The 22,941-nt window shown below is 37.1% G+C and overlaps 1 protein-coding gene across 1 annotated transcript in view; it reads right to left on the reverse strand.

Moving 5' to 3' along the window:
• LOC122138241 (chemokine-like protein TAFA-2) overlaps nt 1–18,586 on the reverse strand; it is a 70,110-nt gene extending 51,524 nt beyond the window's left edge. The window contains exon 1 of the mRNA XM_042729845.1: nt 18,095–18,586. The gene's annotated coding sequence lies outside the window, so the exon portion shown is untranslated. The remainder of the gene's footprint in view (nt 1–18,094) is intronic.
• Nucleotides 18,587–22,941: the final 4,355 nt, after the last annotated feature.

Consider the following 22,941-nt stretch of genomic DNA (forward strand, 5'->3'; position numbering starts at 1 on the left):
AGAAAAGGCTGAAATAAACACACAGCCGTGCAGAGACACTTGGAGAAAAATTCCACACCAGCCTCTGTTTTCATTTCTGAGCTGCTTATCCATTTCTGAGTTTCTGATCCTGTGATCTGAAAGCTTCTCTGCAGCCTCTCAGCTCCTCCACTGTTGGGATGTTTGGCTGATGCTTCAGTATAATCTAATCTCAAACATCTTGCAGAAACACAAAAACAACAGCAGCTGCCAGAACAGAAATCCAAGACAATCTCACAAGAGTCTGGCTGAAAGAGAAACAGAACCTCCCGTAACATTCAAAAACAATCTCACCTCAGCGTAAACAACACAGCAAATGGGAGCCAGAGAAGGATGCACCATGTTTTCTTTCTTGTTTCTTTCTAAGATTTTCTTAGAAGCTCATTAATAACTCAAACCAAAACAAATGAAAGAGGAGAAACAGAGAAGACAAATCCATTTTGTGTAAAATAAATAAATAAAAAAATTGTGTCAGCATCATATACAAAAGTGAACAAATGTTTACACTGAGTTTGCTCTCTCAATGAATCGATTGAACCCATTCACAAAACCACTCTCACTGATTTGTTGAGACAAACTGAATCGATTTGAGGAATCAAAATGAATCCATTCAACTCACTGATTCAGTTGAGGCAGTTAATAGCACATCGGAGGGGAAGAATGTAAATATAGCACATAAGTTAGGAAAAAGAAATACAGATTTGGACAAACACTATTTAATCTTTCTCATGTTTATCCAAATCTGTATTCATTTTGGATATTTATATTAGCTTTTCTAATATTGAATTGCAGTATTATTATTATTATTATTATGATTATTACTTTGCAATATTATTGTTTACAATAAATTGATTTGAACTAAATGTAACAAAATTTTAATTAAACAAAATTTTAAGTAAAGGTAATTAAATTACCTGAACTGAACTAAATGGAACTGAACTGAATCTAAATTAACTGAAATTCAAAAGATGTGAGGTTGAAAAGTTGGGCCAATTCATCTCCACAAACTGCCAACTATTATCCTTTAAAAGTCTGGCAGCAAGACATGAAAAGCAGCACATGAGAGAAATAAAGAGAAAACAATGCTATTAAACAGTTGTTTTCCTATTGTCTTTTCACCTTGGGACACATCTTTACTGCATTCGGTTCTAAAGAGTTTTAATTAAACAGTGAATATCACTCTAGTGCTCCATGTTGCGAGATATTGCCTCAGAACATCAAGAAAATTGTCCAAACAACTAAAATCAACTGAAAGTGAAGCCACAAGCCTGCCTACAACAGCCACATAGAAAAAAAGAGCTTCGGATTGTTTTTCCAAGGACATTGTTCAGCCAACATCTGACAGATCTCACACAGCTGAGGGCACAAACCTATCTCCATTTCATCAGCTGGCATGCTTGCACTGATCATATGTTTAACCCACGTGTCAGCCTCAGTCTTACAGAACCAAAATATTGTATCAGAAACCTCATATTCACAAAAACGCAATGGTTTCCTTGCCAGCTAAACGTGGTGAATTATGGAACAAATCACAGAGCAGCTCCCCTTATTTCCACTCTTAACAGTGTTATTAGATGCTTCAGTGACCTTCTCACATTAAATCAAACAGAGAGTTCATCATTTTCAGAGCTCTGAACCCAAAGGGAAAGATTCCGACAATGGAACCACAAACTCAATTCCCTTCAAGGCGTCCTAAAAGGAGGAATAACACAAACCAGATCTTTCTGATCTCCAGCTATTACATTATTATTTCCACTTTCTAGTGGAATGTTTTTTGCATTCTAAGAATTAAGAGAATGCAAGACCATTGCATGTGTGTGTGTGTGTGTATTGCAGGTGTCCTTAAACAGGGGTAATGGGAGAGCATGGCAGAAGACTTGTCCTAAAGCCAGTTGATGGTACTTTAGCATTCAGCAGATGTTTTTCATGGTGTGCAGTGACAGGATTATAGATGTGCTGCTCTAGCTATAGCCTGACTGTAACAAACACATCAAACCAACAACCAACATGACTCTGTTACTGACCGACCCTAAACCAACATCAACCATTACAATCCAACACCATTAACTTCCTCTACAAAGGATTACGATTGAAACAACACAGTAAAATGACGAGATAACACATGGGCTACATTACACGACATTAAAGGAAAACTTCACACAAAATTTTGCTATCATTTACTCACCCTCGTGTTGTTCCAAACCTGTATACATTTCTTTCTTATGTTGAACACACACACACACACACACACACACACACACACACACACACACAAAATATATTTTTAAGAATGTTTGAGAACCATACAGTTGTTGGTCCCCACTGACTTGCATAGTAGGGAAAGAAATACTATGGAAGTCAATGGGGACCATCAACTGTTTGATTACCAGCATTCTTCAAAATATCTTCTTTTATGTTCAACATAAGAAAGAAACAGATACAGGTTTAGAACAACATAAGAGTGAGTAAATGGTGACAAAACTTTCAAATTTTGGGTGAATTATCCCTTTAATAATCAGTGATTGAACACAAAGTCAATTTTGTTGAACTGTTAACACTTGCTAAATTTACAAAATCCTCCTGTTAAAAAAAGCCGAATCAAAAACTGAAAGGGAGTCAATTCTGAATTTTAAGTAACCACTCCTTTTCCAAAAAAAAACAAAAAACAAATCTAACATAGACAAAACCTCAAGAACAAACACTAAAGTTTTCTGTTCACACCTTAAATAAAAGGTTTTATGCCTGAGCATAACACATAGAGCTTTACAAGTGAACCAATTATAAATAAAGAAAAAAAATTCACAGTACTTCTTTCCCTGCTCCATTCTGTTACACAATCACATGTGGCAATACAAAAGAGCAGGGATGTCTCATGGGGAGCTATGACATCTTCTGGAAAGGTGACAGAATATTATGAAGTAATTAATGCCTGGGCTGCATCTTTTAAAATATCATAAACTTAATAATGCTCGAGTATATCATTACATCAGTGCTCTGATCCTGTGAACTTCACCAGTGACACAGAATCTCTCATTTTATTTAAATAAGACAGTGAATAATGAGACATTTGCCCTCCTGAAGCACAAAGTGTCATTTTGTGCAATAACCTCTGGCTGATATGATGATGCAATGTTGAGAAATGTATCTGGCTTACCCTCTGTTTCAGTGGCTGCACAACAAGTACTAAAACCACTAACCAAAACCACCAGTCATGAACCCAAAGTACAGTGGGCCTAATAAGGGTTGTGAACCGAAAACTGAAAACTTTTTTTTTTTAGAACCAGTTCCATAAAAAAAAAAAAAAAAAACTGTAGCTCTCTCATATGCTCTCTCAATAGATCTCTCATGTGCAATTTTCCACCTGTAAGAATCGAACATACTGAAAATGACAGAGTTTCCTGTACTTAGTGGCGCCACAACATCGAAACTGAATCTACAGCATGATACAGACAGTGTGTGAACAGTGTTGAGCTGGTTCTTTTCACATAATTCCCCAAAAAATTACTCTTATGAAGCGGCTCTTTTTAATAAAGACAGAACATACAGCACAACCTGTGCAGTCCGATTCTTACATAAGTAACCCTTACTAGCCAGTTATTTTTAGTGAATCATAAACAAACAGTAGAACCAGTGTAATTTTAATCTCCTGAACACATGACTCTCAACACCTTAAAACTAACTGACTTAAATCAGTGTTGTAATGATGACTCATCATTCATTTGACAGTATCTTGCTAAAAATACACATTATGCATTTCTGTCAGTAGCATCGTTTTAAGTATTAATGCATAAAATGTTATCACATTTGTTTTTGTTTAGTATTGCTACTAGATTACAGTTATCCTAAAATGTATTATTGTAATGATCTCATAACTTGACAATGAAATTTGGATTACATTTTTCCATATACTTATTCCTTAAAAGTAAATTAATTGTTAAATGGAGCCTTTAAGGAACCAAAACCATTAACAGATCTGAAAAGAAAGTGGAACCAGAATAATTAAATCCTTCATGATGAACATCCTTTGGCCTCAATCTCAATTGTGTGTAGAAAAACATTCTATGTGAGAATGTATTTATGCACAAAAATGATGTTACAAGAGGCCCAGTTATGTATAATTCATGCATCCAACAGATTAAAAAAAAAAAAAAAAAAAAAAAAAAAAAAAGCATGGGTGTGCAAAAAGAAGAATCCTGTCTCAGAGCCATTTCATCAGTAGTAATGAACATTCTCCCTTTTGCAAAATATAATTTTTTCAGCTGTATAGTGTAGCATTTCTGTGTGAGGCTGTTCTATCCATGTGCTTCTCTTACATTCAGACACATGGGGGGCACACAAGGGCATGATCCACCAGAGAAAAGGATTTTCATCACCACCTGCCCAATCTGGCAACCCAAAATGACACAGACACTCAATCTGGCAACCCAAACAGCCGCAAACAGCTGGGCCGTGGTCTGGTCCAGCCTCGCAGAGCGGTTCATTTGCTTGTTTGAGCTGCTCTTCTTCACACAGTTACATTTTTATTCACCTCATTTGTGAGAAAATGTGCTGTCCTGCTTTCACCCAACATTTCTTGCTTTTAACAGCATTAGAAGTAATCTACAAACACTTCTCTTGCTGTAGGGCTCAGCTCTATATAGATGGTTATTTAGGGTATATGTTAAAATTCTGTGAGTAATGCATCATGAAAATTGCTCGGATGTGACCAGAGACCATATAAATATGATTCATACAGAACATTAATATTAAACACTCTGTAAGGAAAAAGAAAGCACATAAACACTGTACAGCCAGCTAAACCTACACTGTTTACGCTAAATCAAACCGACTAAATCATCCAATGCTTGTTTAGGTTATTTAACATGCTCTTGTGGTTCAGTATCAACGATGAAGATAAATTTAATTAGAAAAGTTCTTTCTTCACTTCAGCAGCACTTCTGCATGGAACCTACAAATGTACACATACTTGACAATCACATGTACATATAACCTACTGAAAAACACTGATTTGAATATGCCAAATCTTATATTTTCAAGCTTGTATTATATTTTTACACAATCAAAACCAACTTTCTGCTTCCAGAAACTATGGAAAAACCAAATACAAACAAGTTTAAAGGTTTTGTAACATAATGTGTGATATGCATCAGAAAAGGATAATCAGTATTTTTGTGATATGTTGTAGGCTACTCTTTTTTCATGTATGCTTTGTCTTGTAAACTTTCAAATACCCCATAATAGCATTGCCATTAAGGTCTATTTAGGGCTTTTAAGGATTATTCAACTTCTGTAGCATTCTGTCAATTACTGCAGAAAATAATTTTGCATGTTCCTCAGATTGTAAAAAAAAAAAAAAAAAAAAAAAAAAAATTGTAAAAATTAAATAAATAAATCAAGTTGCCCATGACATTATCCACTAATTTTAATTTTTACGCTTGTGGGTTTGTGGTTTCCTTTCACCACGATAGAAATTTACCAAACTATGAAAACTTCTGCTTCTGAGAAGCCCGGAAATGTGAAAAGGGTCGAATGTCATTATATTTGAAATGATGTACTGTATGGGCAGTCTCTACACCTATATTCATTTAACCACTGAAACATGTGATTTATACCATTACTTACTGTCAAGATGCAATTTATTTAATGATGTAATTATCAGTGAGGAGTAACGTGACGTGATCTTTATAATACATCCAAATGCATAAGTAAATTGGACACTTTGAGTTCAAATTGTAATTTAATGCCTTCCTTATTTCATGCGCTCTATCCTCAGATAAATGAGGACTCCTCCTGATCCGCATTGATTAACTGGTCTGCGCTGTTTTAATGAATCCAATCGTGATTAAGTATCTGTTGGCGAGATGTCTTTGATCACAGATGATCCTCTAATGGAATCTTTCTGATGCGCTCAGTTCTCATCCCTCTTTCGCTCTCTTTCTCTCTCGCTCCCTCTGCTTCTTCCTCGCAGATGGCCCCTGGAGCAGTTTTGTATGGTAAGCTGTCTGTGCAGTAGGAGAAAAAGCAACACTTGACACCTTCTTCTGAAAAATGTGGCCAAATCAATGTTTTATGACCCCTTTTGGCTTAGAGCACATTATGGATTTGGGAGGCCTTTCCTTCAGAGCGTTTTTGAAAACTGTTGGGTCCCATGGAAGTTAACTGCGAAAACACAAGTGAAGCTGCAGAGAAAGATAGAGAGTGACAGGGAGTTTGAGAGGCAGAGAGAGAGAGAGAGAGAGAGAGAGAGAGAGGAAGTGGTAGACTGAGATGGAAATAGAATAGACTTGGGAGGGCTATTTTAAAAATGCATTCCCGTACAAATGACTAATTACTCAGATTAAAAATGTTATCAGAAACCGAATCCAAGAACAAAATTAAGGAGGTAACTTAATTTGACTACCTTTGAATTGTCACAATGTCTTCCATGCAAATTAAAATGGAAGAAATTCATAACACTAAAATCATGTTTACATTCCTATTGTTTATGTCTTGTGTGGCTATGCATTTGTTTACATAAACATGTACAGATTACTGACCCCAATCACATCTATTGAAAGTGCCTCACTGTAATACAGGTTTTGGCAGATGCAAGTCCACATTATTTTATATTTTATGCCACAAATGCTGTCAGCTGAGTTTAACTGGTGCTGAACCCAAAATATTCCTGATTCCGGAATCTGATTACATCAGAAAGAACAGAGGAGAGAGGTGGGCATCATTTTTTTAAGCTTATACACCTCATTATTCGGTAGACTCTGGTCCAGTGATCAATGCCTTGATGTTCTGCCTTGACAGTATCTGTATCAAAATCAAGATCAGAATATATTGCACTTACCTGCACAATCTTCAAAGAGATTCTCTTCTCTTCAAAATGAGAAGAGAGGAAGAGAAAGAAGAGGACAGGAGAGGAGGAAATGTGATTACTATACACTGTGTGAAAGAGAGAGAGTGTGGGTTCTAAAAAAAAACAGTGGTCACTGCAAGACTAAAAAAGATAAAATAAACAACAACAATAAAAAATACGACTTTCTTTTTTTTTTAGCTTTATACCACATTTTTAAAATGACTTTAAAATGAACAATTGCAATTGCCTCCAGGGGAGAGTCTTATGCAAGCACTGCTGTACATTTATATTACAATAATATACATCCTCTGGAGCAGAGAGAAGAATCATTTACTTTGATAGCTAGTTTAGATGTCTGTGTAATTTTTGTTTTTGATGAAGGGCTCAATGGATTAAAAATGTTAATCAAATTAATCAGTATTAATCACATGTTCAGATTTGCAGAGAAATTCCCCAAATTAATATAAAAACATAATTGAGATTAAAGAAAATATTACAATTAAATAATTTCTGGATATTCAATAATTTATAAAATGTATATACATTATATATAATTAAACATTAATTTATTTTATAATTAATTGTATTATAATAACTACAATTTCTTTTGTAGATTTAGTACAATTAATTTGAAAATATTATGCTTTTTTATTAACTCTATGAGCTCCACCCAGCTTCCATTGTTTATTACATAGTTTACCGACATCTATTGTTTTCTGTTTTCCTTCCAAACACTGTTCTTGTGTTGACCGAGTGCTTTGACAATATTGTCTGGAAGCCAGCCATGGCCATAAAGCACACTAAATTGAAAAACTGAAAGAGAGTGAATGCTGAAAGAGAGAAAGAGTGTGAGAGAGAGAGGATGGCTAACTCACTGAAGCGTTTCTATGTACTGTCCTCTCCTTTTCACTCTCACTCCTGAACTAAATCCACTAAAAGCTTAAAACTCTTGCCTTCACCCTTCCATTCCATTCCTCAAATCTCTCCTTCTTGAGTGCAGCGGAAACCTATTTTCCATCTTTTCCTCTGTGACCTCCCTGGCGAACACACCCAAAAGAAAAGAGTGAAGACAGAGAAAGTGCTGGAGAAGAAGGAGGAGATAGCAGGTCTCCAGCAGGGATTCATGCATCAATTAATGAGATGAGTTTGGCCACAAGTCCAGCAAATCTACAGCTCATCGCAGTGTGTGTGTGTGTGTGTGTGTGTGTGTGTGTGTGTGTGAGAGAGAGAGAGAGAGAGAGAGAGAGAGCAAAGAAATGTGTTCGACTGGCAACAGTAGTGTATAAATAATTCAAGTTTTAAAAGTTGAAATGAACTGGCGTAGAGAGTGTTCTGTGTGTTTCCATGAGGAAGACTCTATAAGTGCCCTTAAAACTGAGGAAGCAGGAAGTTGGCCATTGTAGACAGGAAATTAAAAATGTATCTGCATTAGTTTTGAAACACTAGCTCAAGATTAGATGACAAAGTCAGCATTTATCATCATTGTAAGTCTGACTACATGAGAACCTCTTACAGAAAACACATTAAATTACAGTCTTTGTACACATATTTATCACATTTTAAACTGACTTAAGATAGATAGACAGACAGACAGACAGACAGACTGATTGATTGATTAGTGGTTAAGATTATTTGTTTTAGATTTATTTCATGTAAATATGTATAATTCAGCGTTATTTCTATAGTAAGTACATGTAATATGTGTGACAAGGACACTATAAAATAAAATGCTACCAAAATAATTAAATAATGATGTGTTATGTGCACAGCTGTGGCATAATTCCCACCATGCCAAACTATTTTGCCCCAATTAAGTATTTTATAGCCGTTCAACACAAAATGCAGAGGACAAGCCGAATTAAAACACATTTGTCCAATAAATTATCATTAATTTTATCCAGATTCTGACTGCTGTTTCACTCACAGGCCGGATTTTTTAGAGCTGATATTCTGTGATGTACAAACTGTCATGTCATGTCACTATAGCTGTGGGCCATCTAACAAACCTCCTCAGCGACACACCAGACGAATGAAAGACAGACAAGTGCGGGGGGGTGGGGGGTATATTTCTCCATTTCCTCTGGTGTTTTTTCTGTTGATGTGCATGAGCGCTCTAGTCAGAGCGAAGTCAAAGCAAGTCTTGCTGTGTGACATGTCAGAGAATCAGAAAAGACTAGAAAGATACATGGAGGTTTTATCAAACGGCTGCAGATGTGCCGAGAAGCCCGAGAGCAGAGGATGATGGGATATCGTCTCACTCTGCCCAGGGATCTGAGCAACGTCAGAGCACTGCAGCACGAGATCGTCCAAATTCATTTCAGAGAGCTTAAACTACCCACACACACAACATGTATCTCTGTATGGCAGTAAATATGGTGTGTCAAATGAGAATGAGAAATTGTCTGTGGAGATTTGTAGGGATCTGCAACAGCCTGTCAACTCTGTCACTTGATTCTCATGCAAAATTAAACCGCAGAATTTAGGGGAAACAACAACTTGGAAGATATTTACTTAAGAAGAGTCACTGTATTTTTGAAAGCTTGATTCTTATAGTGTTAACTAATATTATATACAGTAACTACATGACAATGAAGTAGCTTTTGACTAATGCATATCACTTCACCATGCTCTTTTTTGCAAACTTTCAAATCAACAGACCTACAAAGAGATTTACAGTCTATCATAGCAAAAAAAAGGCAAAAGAACTGCAAAAAAACAAACAAAAAAAAAATATATATATATATACAAATTAACAAATTAACATACTGATTTGTTGATTCTTTATTCAAAAATTTATTTTTTTTTTTTTTTTATTGGTCTTATGAAGTATTCTGATTTGTTGAGATTGGTGGGTTTTTGTTAAATGTGAGCCAAAATCATCACAATTAAAAGAACCAAAGACTTCAACTACTTCAGTCTGTGTGCATTGAATTTATTTAATACACGAGTTCCAAAATTTGAGTTGAATTACTGAAATATATGAACTTTTCCACAACATTCTAATTTATTGAGATGCATCTGTATATAAAAAGTCGCTTATCTCTCTTAGAAAGTTGAGAATTTGCAGAGACTTTTGATTCCCAGCTTCATCCACCGAGCTAGAAATTGTGTGATCTGTTAGTTCTGCAGTGATGAGACGGGTGAACGAATGTGCTGTTAATAGCGGTCTCATCAGCGTAATTATGGGCTGGTAATCATGAGAATCCTCGACCCCGAGCTTGAGTCTTTCAACCACAGAATATAATACACATTCAGAGACCTCTCAATGAGAGATAGAACAAAATAAATTAATGAAGTCATCTGAACTTAAATACTAACCCAAAAATATTTAGTCACATCTACACACTATAAAAGTTGTACACATTAACATTAATAATAATATGCTAAATTACTAGTAGAGCTTTCAGTTCCCATGCAGGAAAGAGTGTTGGAAGCCTAATGGTTAAGGATCTATGATGCTGACAGAAAGGTTGCAGGTTCAAGCCCCAGTTTATCACCATTCTGCCTTTAATTAAGAACCCTAACCCTACATTCCTCAGGGGGATCCTGCTAGATGTACTCTGAGTCACTCTGAATGAGAGAAGCATCAAATAATTAATCAACTGATTCATTAATTAAGGTCAGATGAAGAGATAAAAGCAATTTTGTGTTTGTAATTAATGAACTGAAGTGCCAGAACTCACTTAACTAAAATTTTCATGCATGCAGTGATGTTACTACTGATATAACAAAAAAAATAAAAAATAAAAAAAAATATATATATATATATATATATATATATATATATATATATATATATATATATATATATATATATTATTCATTTAGAATTATGCACACACAAGACAAAAGAGTGAAAAACACAATCAATGTAAAGAAAAAAGAAGAGTTTTTTTCAGCCCTGAAGCAGAAAGTCCTCTTTCTAGCGTGAATTCCCATAGCACCCTCACAACAGAGAGAAGCCCGAAAGAGAGAGAAAATGAAAGACTAGACACAGTAAGAGACAAAGAGAAAACCTAGTGGTTCAGCAAAAACAAATTGTTCTGAGTGAGAGCTGTCTCACATCAAGATACATAAGAGGAGAAAACAGGATTGGGAGAAAGATAAGAAAGAAAACAGGAAAAATAGACCGAATTAAACAATTAAGTACACTGAACAAAATTATAAACACAACACCTTTGTTTTTGCCCCCATTTTTTCAAGAGCTGAACTCAAAGATCTACGTTTTTTCTTATGTACACAAAAGGCCTATTTCTCTCAAATATTGTTCACAAATCTGTCTAAATCTGTGTTAGTGAGCACTTCTCCTTTGCCAAGATAATCTGTCCACCTCACAGGTGTGGCATATCAAGATGCTGATTAGACAGCATGATTATTGCACAGGTGTGCCTTAGGCTGGCCACAATAAAAGGCCACTTTAAAATATTAACATTCACAACACAGCACAATGCCACAGATGTTGCAAGTTTTGAGGGAGTGTGCAATTGGCATGCTGTCTGCAGGAATGTCAACCAGAACTGTTGCCCGTGAATTGAATGATACCAAAAAGCCATCTCCAAAGGCGTTTCAGAGAATTTGGCAGTACATCCAACTGGCCTCACAACCGCAGACCACATGTAACCATACCAGCCCAGGACCTCCACATCCAGCATCTTCACCTCCAAGATCGTCTAAGATCAGCCACCCGGACAGCTGCTGCAACAATCGGTTTGCATTACCAAAGAATTTCTGCACAAACTGTCAGAAACCGTCTCAGGGAAGCTCATCTGCATGCTCGTCATCCTCATCAGGGTCTTGACCTGACTGCAGTTCGTCGTCGTAACCAACTTGAGTGGGCAAATGCTCACATTCGATGCCGTCTGGCACACTGGAGAGGTGTTCTCTTCACGGATGAAGATGATGGCAGACAGTGTGTTTGGCATCGTGTGGGTGAGCAGTTTGCTGATGTCAACGTTGTGGATCAAGTTGTCCATGGCGGTGGGGTTATGGTATCGGCAGGCATATGTTATGGACAACAAACACAGAATGATCCAGAGGCCCATTGTTGTGCCATTCATCCACGACCATCATCTCATGTTGCAGCATGATAATGCACAGCCCCATGTTGCAAGGATCTATACATAATTCCTGGAAGCTGAAAACATCCCAGTTCTTGTATGGCCAGCATACTCACCGGACATGTCACCCATTGAGCATGTTTGGGATGCTCTGGATCGGCATATACGACAGTGTGTTCCAGTTCCTGCCAATATCCAGCAACTTCGCACAGCCATTGAAGAGGAGTGGACTAACTTTCTACAGGCCACATTCAACAACCTGATCAACTCTATGTGAAGAAGATGTGTTGCACTGCGTGAGGCAAATGGTGATCACACCAGATACTGACTGGTACATAGAAAAAGTCTTAGGTCTTTGAGTTCAACTCATGAAAAATGGGGGCAAAAACAACAGTGTTGCGTTTATAATTTTGTTCAGTGTATTATATCAAACAAACAAGTTAGAAAGAGAGGTACAGCGGGTCACTTCCTCGCTGTTTATTACAGCTTGACCGAGTCCAGGTTAGTCCTGCAAAAACCTCAAGCTAAATAATTGATGGCTGTCTCACCCAACTTGTGTTTGTCCCAAAATAAACCTCAAAGTTGGATCCGTTCTTATCCATCATCCTTCAGCAAACCCTCAACACTGTTTGCTTTCATTCTGGCTGATCCTCAAGGTGTGTGTGCATGTGTGTTATGTGAAAATTCACATCAGACAGGGAGATGTGTGTAATTAGGCTCAGACGTGCTTGTTTTGCCTGAATTCTAGCAAAAAAAGATCAGTAGCCACAACATCAGGGACCCGGAGAGTGAAACTCAGCCAGAAGCACCAAATACAAACCCTCTATGATAGTCACACACACTCAAATACTAAATAGATCCCAAGATGTGTCCAGTGTTAACACTTGATGACGTGAACATCACTCATACGGCAACAGCAACAGTAAATGGCTACATTGAAGAAATATTTTGTTGAGAAATAAAGATTGTACTTTCTACATTGCATTATTTAGTTTAAACTTGAAAATATTAAGCAAACTCTTCATTAGTACTCATGTAATAATTACAGTTCAAAATTCATATAAATACATTAAAATTTTCACTACCACCAACTATTTTCAACATTGATAATAATAAGAAATGATTCTTGAGCACCAATTCAACTTTGTTCTGAAGGAGAAATGACTGCTGAAAATCACAGGAATGAATTACATTTTAAAATATACTAAAATAGAATCAGTTTTAATGTAATGTTGATCAAATAATTGAATAATTTAATAATTGCAAGAAAATTCTGTTCATGTTTAGTTGTTTTGTGGAATCCTTCTCTACTCAAAATGACCTGTTAATGCTCAAAATGTACAATATTAGCTCTTGATTGCTAACTTAATGTTTAAAGTTACATTCTCATTCTTTATTCAAGTTACATTCATCTTTATTCAATTTATGCCAAAGTGTATTTTAGTAGATTTACCTTCATTTTCAAATTAATTAAAATTTACTATAAAAACAGCAGCAATGTCATTAAAAGTCTCCTGCTTCTAATTTTCCTCACATAATCTCACGTCACTGCACCAAGATACCCAAATCTGCAATGAAGTGTCAGATATTTCCGTATAAATGCAATAACTTCTCATCAAATTCTCCCAAGACCAATATATCTGAGTGATGCAATCCTCTTTCATGTTAAAGCTCTATGTTCTTACTGTATGTATGCTGCATCTATTTTTATTTTTGTTTTAAGAGACACTTTGGACAAAGTTAATACTTAAATGAAGCACAACATCAAGTCTCCTGAGTGTTAAAAGAGTAGCATTCTCCTGTGGCTATTTCTATTGTGTTTGTTTACCTGTTCTTTTTTAGGCACTTATTTTGCTGTCTCTCACTGGAAAATAAAGGTTCTTTCGACAAATAAATACTTCAAGCTACAAACACACACATACACACACACTTACAACCTCTCCACCCAGCTCACCCTGTTACTGAGCAAGTCATCCATTTATACGCTTCACCTCAGGAAACACTGGGGGTCACTTACTCTCTATTACTTTCTTTCTCTATCTCTTGATTCCCGCAGAGCCTGTGTCATGACAGTAATGTTAATCTTGTCCTGTGAGACAGAAATGATGACTGAATGAATGAAAGAAAGGGGGGTGAGACTGCAGTAATGAAGTGTTTTCTTTCTCTCCGTCTATCAGTCAAGGTCTGTTGAACTCTTGAGGTGAAGAGTGAAGCTGTGGTCATCACTGCCCTTATTTTCTCATTGGGAGATCCTCTCTGTGTGATTCCTGATGATGGGATCAGAAAGTAGGATGAGGTTGACGCAGAGACTGTTTGTTTTTCTGAAGGTGCAGATTTCATCTGTCTGGTGTTTTGTTGTTCTCTCATTAATCAACACTTTGGCAGATGGCTCAGCTGCATACAAAGCAATTTACTGAAAATAACAAATCATCAATATGAAGGCCATGAAACTTTCATGCATAAATATTCAGAAGTTTAAAACTCCATTCTTTCTTCCAAATTGTGAAATTACCTTCTAAACACAACTAATTTTGTTTAAATCGTATGGTTTAATTATTACACAACGTTTTTGAAGGCATGCACTGTACGAAAAAAACAGTACAGAAAAGTATAATGTCAATTATAATACAAAATAAAACACCTGTGAGAATTATATATACACACACACACCAAACACATGTAACTGTGTTTAGCACTTTAAAACTGGACTGACAGCTGTATTCTGCTGCTGCGAATGGAGAGTCACACACACAATGGCACAAACATAATTACACACACTGGTTCTCTGTGAACGCTTTGATGAATTATTCACACCACACTAGATAAATTAGTGGGACCGAATGAACAGGGTCTGGTCAGCTGACTACACTCAAATCATTTTAACTGAAACCCAAACCAGCTGTAGAAACCTGAGATTCCCGCTCTGACCCAGACATCAGCCCTTCCAACAAGTAACAGTTATTTGTCACAGTTAATAGCCTGTGAAAACACACACAACAATGCAGCCAAACATCTTTATAAACACAAACACACACGATACACCCTGCAGTTTGAGTGTACGAAGTTGGTAATGAGATAATGAGAGGAAATAAGCCTCAACTAGCAGCTAAACAAAACAAGTTCTTGGCGAAAGTGAGCGCTAACACAATAAAGAGCTGAATGATTGTAACCAGAAAGAAATATCTAAAACCAGGTTTAGTGCATTAAAATACTGTACACCAGATTCTTAAAGGCCTACAAATGTTTCACCTCATATGGTGCAAGTCAAATATAATTAGCACACTCTCTCACTTTCACTTTCCCACTCTCTCTCTATGATGAGTAGTAAATCATTTTTATAGAGCGCCTCTCTCTTTCCTGTCAATCTACAGGCTAATTAAACATGCTCTGGGTCTCAGGATCAGGGGTGGATTAAGGTGCTCAGGGGCCCCTAGGCTGCTCTTTGTGTGAGGCCCCCACTTAATCATCATGCTTTACTGGAGAAATTTATTTAGTGCCATACATTGTCCACACGCAAATAGTAAGGTGAACTGGCATACACACACACACATTGGGACAATCCTACAGTGTTTCCTCTACATTCCCAGTGTCCCCACAGGATTTTGTGAGACTGTGATGGGTGCACATTGGTTCTTCTAGTCTAGGGGGTTCTGCAGGTATAAGAAAATTTTGTTCATTTTAAATTTAAATGCATAAATCTGGTGCATTTCGAGAGCAGAATAAAGTTACTAGATCAATGAAGATATTTGTGCTCTTTCTTAGTAGTAGTAATTCATTTATTCGTTTCATAGATGTGAATGTGATTGCAGGGAACATTTGCTCATTTGCTGTTTGATTATCATTAATGCCGACACTTACCTCAAGATTTTTTACACATTTAAAAAAAAAATTCTCAGTATGTACATGTCTGGAAAAATGTACTTAACTAATCATCTTGTAATAAATGTCACTTCAGTTCTACTTTCTGAGTATGAATTATCATATGCGGTAAAAACAACAACACTCAAGCACTGTAAAAGGTTTTGTTCAACTTACTGGCCTCTCTCCTGTATGATTTCATGTGAGTCTCTTCAGACCTTAGAACTGTACATGAATTATGAACTCCTTTTCACACATTGAACATAGAAATAACTGTATAAAAACTGTATAAATAACAAAAAATAAACAACAGTTCTTTCTTAGTCGAATTAAGTGTGAACAATAAGTGCTCTCTCTATATTCAAAGGGCAAATAGAGACTGATTTTTCCACCATGATGCAGAGCTATAGACAACTGCACAACCTATTGTGGCCTGCATACTAATAACAGCCTAGATATGTTATGTAGCCTAATTTACGCACATCAGGGAGTCGCTCTCGAAACGCGGGGTACTAAAATCGCTTTTCAGTTTCCATTTAGCGATCGCGCAAACTCTCGGTGGTGCTGAGCGTGCATTCTACAATACAAGACATTAATTTTGTCAGACGCTCTGCAACAAATCCTCCTTTGATGTTTCTTATGGGCTGATGAGGGTCTTTTTTTGTTTGTGCTGAAGAAAATTTTAAATAATAAAAAAATAGTCAGGCCAATCCGAGACCCCTGCACATGTGGGGCCTCTAAACTGTAGCCTAGGCAAGCTGTGCGTTAATCTGCTCCTGCTCAGGATGGGCAGATCACTGCTTTAGACAGACATGACACTATTGCCCCTTTTTAAAAATGTACATTGGCAACAGCTTTCAGATCCATCCAGTGAGTGAGAATGAGTGTATCAGTATAGCAAGGCCCGTCCCACATGCAGTGCTCGGGTTAAACCACTTTCACTCTAACAGCAGATCCAGGACCTGCACACAACAGAGCCAAATCAAATAAACTACTACATTCAGTGGTGATTCACAAAGGATTATTTCAGCAGCCAGTATCAGCGGGGCATCTGTGTGTTCCTAAGCCTTTTGCCCCCGACAACATCCTCCCTCATAGCGAACACATAACCAGCTCTGTTATGAGGAGAATAAACGCACACTGTGGCCCGAAGGGAGTTATATCAGCCAACCACATCAGCCAAGGCAATGCAATTACCGTGGAAATTATAGTTCCAACTACAAATTCATATGGCCATATTCTGCAGTATTCTTTTTCCTGTCTTTTATCTCTCTCCCAGAGTGATGTGGAGGATTTATAAAACACTTTATCTTATTTGGGGCAATTTACTGATGCAAAAACAGCTTAAAAAGGAGAAAGTCATGATGTATGACTGTGTGAAGCCCACTTTTTATTGCATTTTGTATAGTCAAATCGTTTTGTTCATTCGAAACTTTTGTAATGAAACAAATGAACTGGATCACAAAACCGATCTAAATAATTCACTCACGAATAAGTGTGCAGAAATGGCTCAATAAAATCGATTTGAGTGATTCGCGAGTCAACTACTCAGTGACTCACTGAACTGACAACTATCTCATATTTGACAAAATCAAAGTTTTTAGCCTGTGTAAATAAATATTAGCTACTGATATAATGTTTTGTTTAATGTTAATCCAAAATATACGCATATTTATGTTCTAAGTGTCTTTTAATGAGGTAAATCAGGGCTGTAGCCTAAGACACTGAATCACTACTCACAAGAATTGAACGAGTTGGTGGCTGTATGCGTGTGCCAGGCAGTGTAATGGGACCATAGACCTTTACTCTGTTAGCGCCCTTTCCATGCAGGGTAAGCTGATTTACTGGGGTAAGCCTGACTTTTACATGGCATATACTGTTAATGCGGTAAAAAGACGAAGCGTCGTCAGCACACACACCCTCGCTCTCCCGCGCGCGCACGCAAACTCATCACACTCATTGCACTTTTAACTCCATGGTATTATTTCTTAATCACGCTTGACACAAAATAGTCCAGCTTTATAGCTCCCAGGATGATTCTCAGGTTTACACACAGGCTATAGCCTACCTATTAAGTTTCAGTGACCCGCGTCCGGTCACGATCAGAATGCATGACTCACTAAAGCAACTGTCATGGATCACTAAAACAGACGATAGGCTACCCGTTTATTTTACTAAACTGATCAATGGTTTTTAACGCAGAGTGATAGTATACACAGTCCCATTCTTCTTTGTGGACATCTACGTTGTGAAGAATTCAATTTAAGCACATGCAGAATAGAAGTGTCAAATCAAATAAATAACAAAAGCTGCATACCTGTTGGTGCGGTGGTCCGGATTATTGACCAGCAGCAGCAGAGACGGGTCTCATTGCCCTTCCATTATGAGTTATTCCATCCACGAACCGGAGAGGCTTGAGCAATCCGCACCAAAGGATCCCTCCTATATCTGCTCTGTCAGAGAGAGTCAGAAACCCTCAAAAACAAAAAAGGAAGTTCGGTCCTCTGATCACAAAAGCGCTCGATGTCCCCGCAGGGCGTCCGGGTGCGCGGAGATGCAAAGTTCCTTCTCTCACTGTGTCTCAGATCTTTATCTCAACTCAAATGAGAGCGGCGTGAAACTTCACATCAGTGCTTTCGCGTCTTGTTCAAAAATCACACAGATGTTTGTAACGGAGCCATCACCCGCATAGTGTCCTGTTGGGCTTGTTTTGTCGGTGTTGGTCCGCGCTGGAGACGCTCTGTGCAGGATCTGCCGGTGCTGAAGGCAAAGGTTTGGAGCGCTGTGCTGCGCTGACTCGCTCCCTGCGTGCTCTCCAGGGATGTCAGAAGGAACCCAACGCATAGTGAATCAGCGCCACTCAGCGGCGTCTGTGACAGCTATCCTGTCGGTTATTCTCTGTCTGTGCTCATCTGTTGTTGTTTTTGAATATTTTACAAATTAATCTGATAGGCATAAGACTAAACCTGCTAGTTAAAATCACAAAACTTGATAAGTACATATGAGTTTAAAGTGGTGAAAAACACCCATTTCAGAGATTATAAAAAGTCATTAAAAGAAAAAGGCACAGTAGGTTCATCTGAGTGGCATAAGATTTAGCTAAACTTTCCATTTAAATGCTTATAACTACATATTTGTTTAAGTTGGCAGGAAACACAGATTTAACCAACTATGAGAAGTCATTTGAAAAAAAGGGTGACTTATTTGAGTTCTTATGCACATACCAGTAAAATATTACTTTAATCCGGCAACTTTTACAATGTGTTAATAAAGGAAATTTTATTACACACACACACACACACACACACACACACACACACACACAAACACACAAACACATATAAAAAAATATTAAAATATAAATATATATATAAAAATAAAAATATATACAGTGCCACTTGAAAGTTTGTGAACCCCTTGCAGAATCTGTGAAAATGTGAGTAATTTTAACAAAATAAGAGAGATATTTGTGAGTTTGTGAACTTTTGGTTCTTAAACCAACCTGTGTGTGTGGTTACCTGGATGATCCACCACTGTTTTTTTTGTTTTTTTTTTGTGATGGTTATTCACGAGTCCCTTGTTTGTTCTGAACAGTTAAACTGAGGACTGTTCTTCAGAAAAATCCTCCATGTCCTGTGGAATCTTCAGTTTTCCAGCATCTTTTACATATTTGAACCCTTTCCAGCAGTGACTGTATGATTTTGAGATCCATCTTTTCACACTGAGGACAATTGAGGCACTCAAACACAAAGAATAAAAAAGGTTCAAACATTCACTGATGCTCCAGAAGGAAACATGATGCATTAAGAGCCAGGGGGTAAAAACTTTTGAACAGGATGAAATATATATATATATATATATATATATATATATATATATATATATATATATATATATATATATATATATATATATATATATATATATATATTCCATTTAGTACTGCCCTTCGGAAGCAACAGAAGATACTTGCGTGTGTCCCGGAAAATAAATTAAGTACAATTTACCTTGATCTTCAAATTCAGAAAGTTTTCACCCCCCGGCTTACAGTTTTTCTGAATTGCTAAAACACATTTCTTGAACCCATCACTCATTTTCTCAAAACTTTAAACACAATTCCAAATACTCAAACTAAATTCACGAAACCTCTGACTCTTCCATCAAAATCAAACAATCACTGAAAACCATTTCATTTGCACTCAAAATCAAACAGTGCTTTCAGTTCACACACACGAGTCCGTAAACACTACAGAGCATTCATTAGACACTACAGAGAAAAATGGAGAACACTGCATCCAGAACATTACAGAAAAAGAATATTGTATGAATAAACAATTTTGCAGCTCTGTAAAAAAGTATAGTAATTGCAACTGAGTAAGGTAAATATATTGTATAGGTCTACTGTATGTACTGCAAGAATAGTATTGTGCTGAATATTGAATAGTACTGAATGTTTATGTTGAATATATTTAGCACTTGGATACTGCAAAAATACTGCAGTCCAACTGCAAAGCCCAAAAAAGGTCAAATAAAACTCTAAATAAATAGCATTTTACAGTACACTCAAATACTGTACGTTGTGCAAGTGTAAAATCAGGGTCAGTGAGAGATGCATTCTGTCTCAGCATCATGTTTTTGTGCTTGAATCCTGCCTGAGGACTTTGTCCACATCACAAGTAATGTTGTCTTTTCTGCTAGACAAAGAGAAAAAACCCTCTGGTCTGACAGATCCAGCCTTGACAACACTCTCTAAACCTTACTCTTTCTCTTCTCATCCTCCTCATCCTCCACTTCTTACATGTACTCTTCCTCCTCTTCTTCTCAGATTGTTTCCATCTATTGTTCGTATCATCATTCAGTCACCTGTGTCACTTGTGCACTCTGAACTAGCTCATATTCTGTACAGTTGGTTTGATCACATCATTAGAAACAAGTGTGAACAATTTTGAATCATTGTGTGTAAACGATGACAACTGTGCTTTAGTTGTGTTTAACTTTTCCCCCTTCTGTTTAGCATTTTGCAGCACAAATGCATCACAGTGTGATAAGTGTTTAAGTGAATGGGAATGTGTTTAGAGTTTTGCAAAAAAGAGTGCATGAGATTTGCAAATAGAACCTAACTGCCTGAAAGTGTTTAAGGTTTAGCAGAAAGAGTGCTTTATTCGGCAAATTGGTTTAAGCTAGTGAGAATTTGGTTCAGAGATTGGGATTTAGTGTTTTAGCAATTCAGAAAAACAGTAATGCACTGTGTTTCCTTCCGGAGCATCAGTGAATGTTTGAACCTTTTTTAATAGTTGTGTTTAAGTCCCTCAGTTGTACTCAGTGTGAAAAGATGGATCTCAAAATCATACAGTCACTGCTGGAAAGAGTTCAAATATGCAAAAGATGCTGGAAAACTGAAGATTCCGCAGGACATGGAGGATTTTTCGGAAGAACAGTCCTCAGTTTAACTGTTCAGGACAAACAAGGGACTCATGAACAACCATGACAAAACAAAAAAACTTTGTGGATCATCCAGGTAACCACACACAGTATTAAGAACCAAGGGTTCACAAACTTTTGAATGGGGTTATTTTAATAATTTCGGCTATTTTTTTATTTTTTTTTGTCTTGTGGACTAAATGTAAACATCTTTTATGTAAAATACCTTACTCAGGACAGTACTAAATAAAAAATAACATGCTGGTATCAGTGTTCTCGTCATGATGCAAGGATTCTATCAACATCAGTCCAATTACAATAGGTAAATGTAAGCAAAAGTTATTAGCATTTTTCTAAATTTCATCATAGCTTTTGACCACAAGGTGGCGCTGCCCCCAAACTTTCTGAGTACCATGAGGGTATGGAGCCGAAGATTTTTGTAATTTGTAAAGATACGCTAATGCGTTCGTAAAATACAGCATTTTAGAACATAATTCAAAATGGCCGACGCCCAAAATGGCTGACATTGGAAAACTGGGTATCATTAGATTCGGCATAATGCGCCGTATCTAACAAGACCAGTTTTGTAAATTTTGGCCAAAGCATTCAGAAGTTATAAGCGAAAATATGCATTTTTCATTTCTCCTGACCACTAGGGGGCACAGCGCCGAAACACTGCAGGTAGTCTCAGGTCATGCTTGTTATAACACACACCAAGATTGGTCTCAATAGGCCAAACCATTGCGGAGATATAGCCTCACGTCCACTTTTGCATGCTTTTCATAGAATTCGTTCACGTGCTATTCGGAAACAGTATGATTGATCAACTTGAATTCCGTAACTTTTTGCCAGTTTGGTCTGAAATGATCTGGTTCAAATTTCGAAACAATCGGTTCAATGGCCTAGGACGAGTTCGAAAAAGTAGTTTGAATTGAAAATACAGAAAAAACTAAGCCTTACGATTTTTTAATTTTGGTGTTCTTTTGACTCGGCATGAGCCATGGAATCATAGGAAAAAATAATTTAAATTTTTAATTTTAACATTTTTGAAAGTTTAGACAAGTGGTGGCGCTAGAGAGTTTGAGTTAGAGACTCCAAATTTGCTATGGTAACTTTTCTCACTGTCCTCTATCAGTGTGCCAAATTTCACAACTTTCCCGCAAGCGGTTCTGTGGGCTGCCATAGACTTGCGGCGGAAGAAAAAAATCATGCTAACGGATACAATAGGTGCCTAAGCACCTTCGGTGCTTGGCCCCTAATCATGAAGTGTTACATATATTACAAAAATAATATACACAGTGGGTGCCTTTAATGGGAAACTAAAAGCCATAAGAAAATGTACTTTAATTGAGAGTCACAGAGCTACATAACTGCTTTATTGATTTCATGAGCTAAATATACTATTGGAAATGATTGCCACTGAATCAAGTGAAATGTCTCTCGGTCTGTACTGTACTTTTGCACTTGGGTCTCATTTTGGCACCAAACAGGCATTTGACAAAATGAACCCCCCTCAGCAGATAAAGATTGAACACTCTTGGCTCAGTTGGTCTGCGTGCCTCCCCCACAGCTGAAATTCAATAGAAGTCACAAAGAGTGATACATATGTGTTGGACTTAAGTGATTTATAACGCTTGCAGTGTGTAGGGTGGACAAGTTTCCACTAGAGAAACTTTGGTGAGAGAGTGAAAGAGATATGGGGGATAAAGGAATGAGATAGACACAGAGAAAGAGGGGGGAACA

This window comes from Cyprinus carpio, chromosome B8, assembly GCF_018340385.1.
Source record: "Cyprinus carpio isolate SPL01 chromosome B8, ASM1834038v1, whole genome shotgun sequence".
Lineage (NCBI taxonomy): Eukaryota > Metazoa > Chordata > Actinopteri > Cypriniformes > Cyprinidae > Cyprinus > Cyprinus carpio.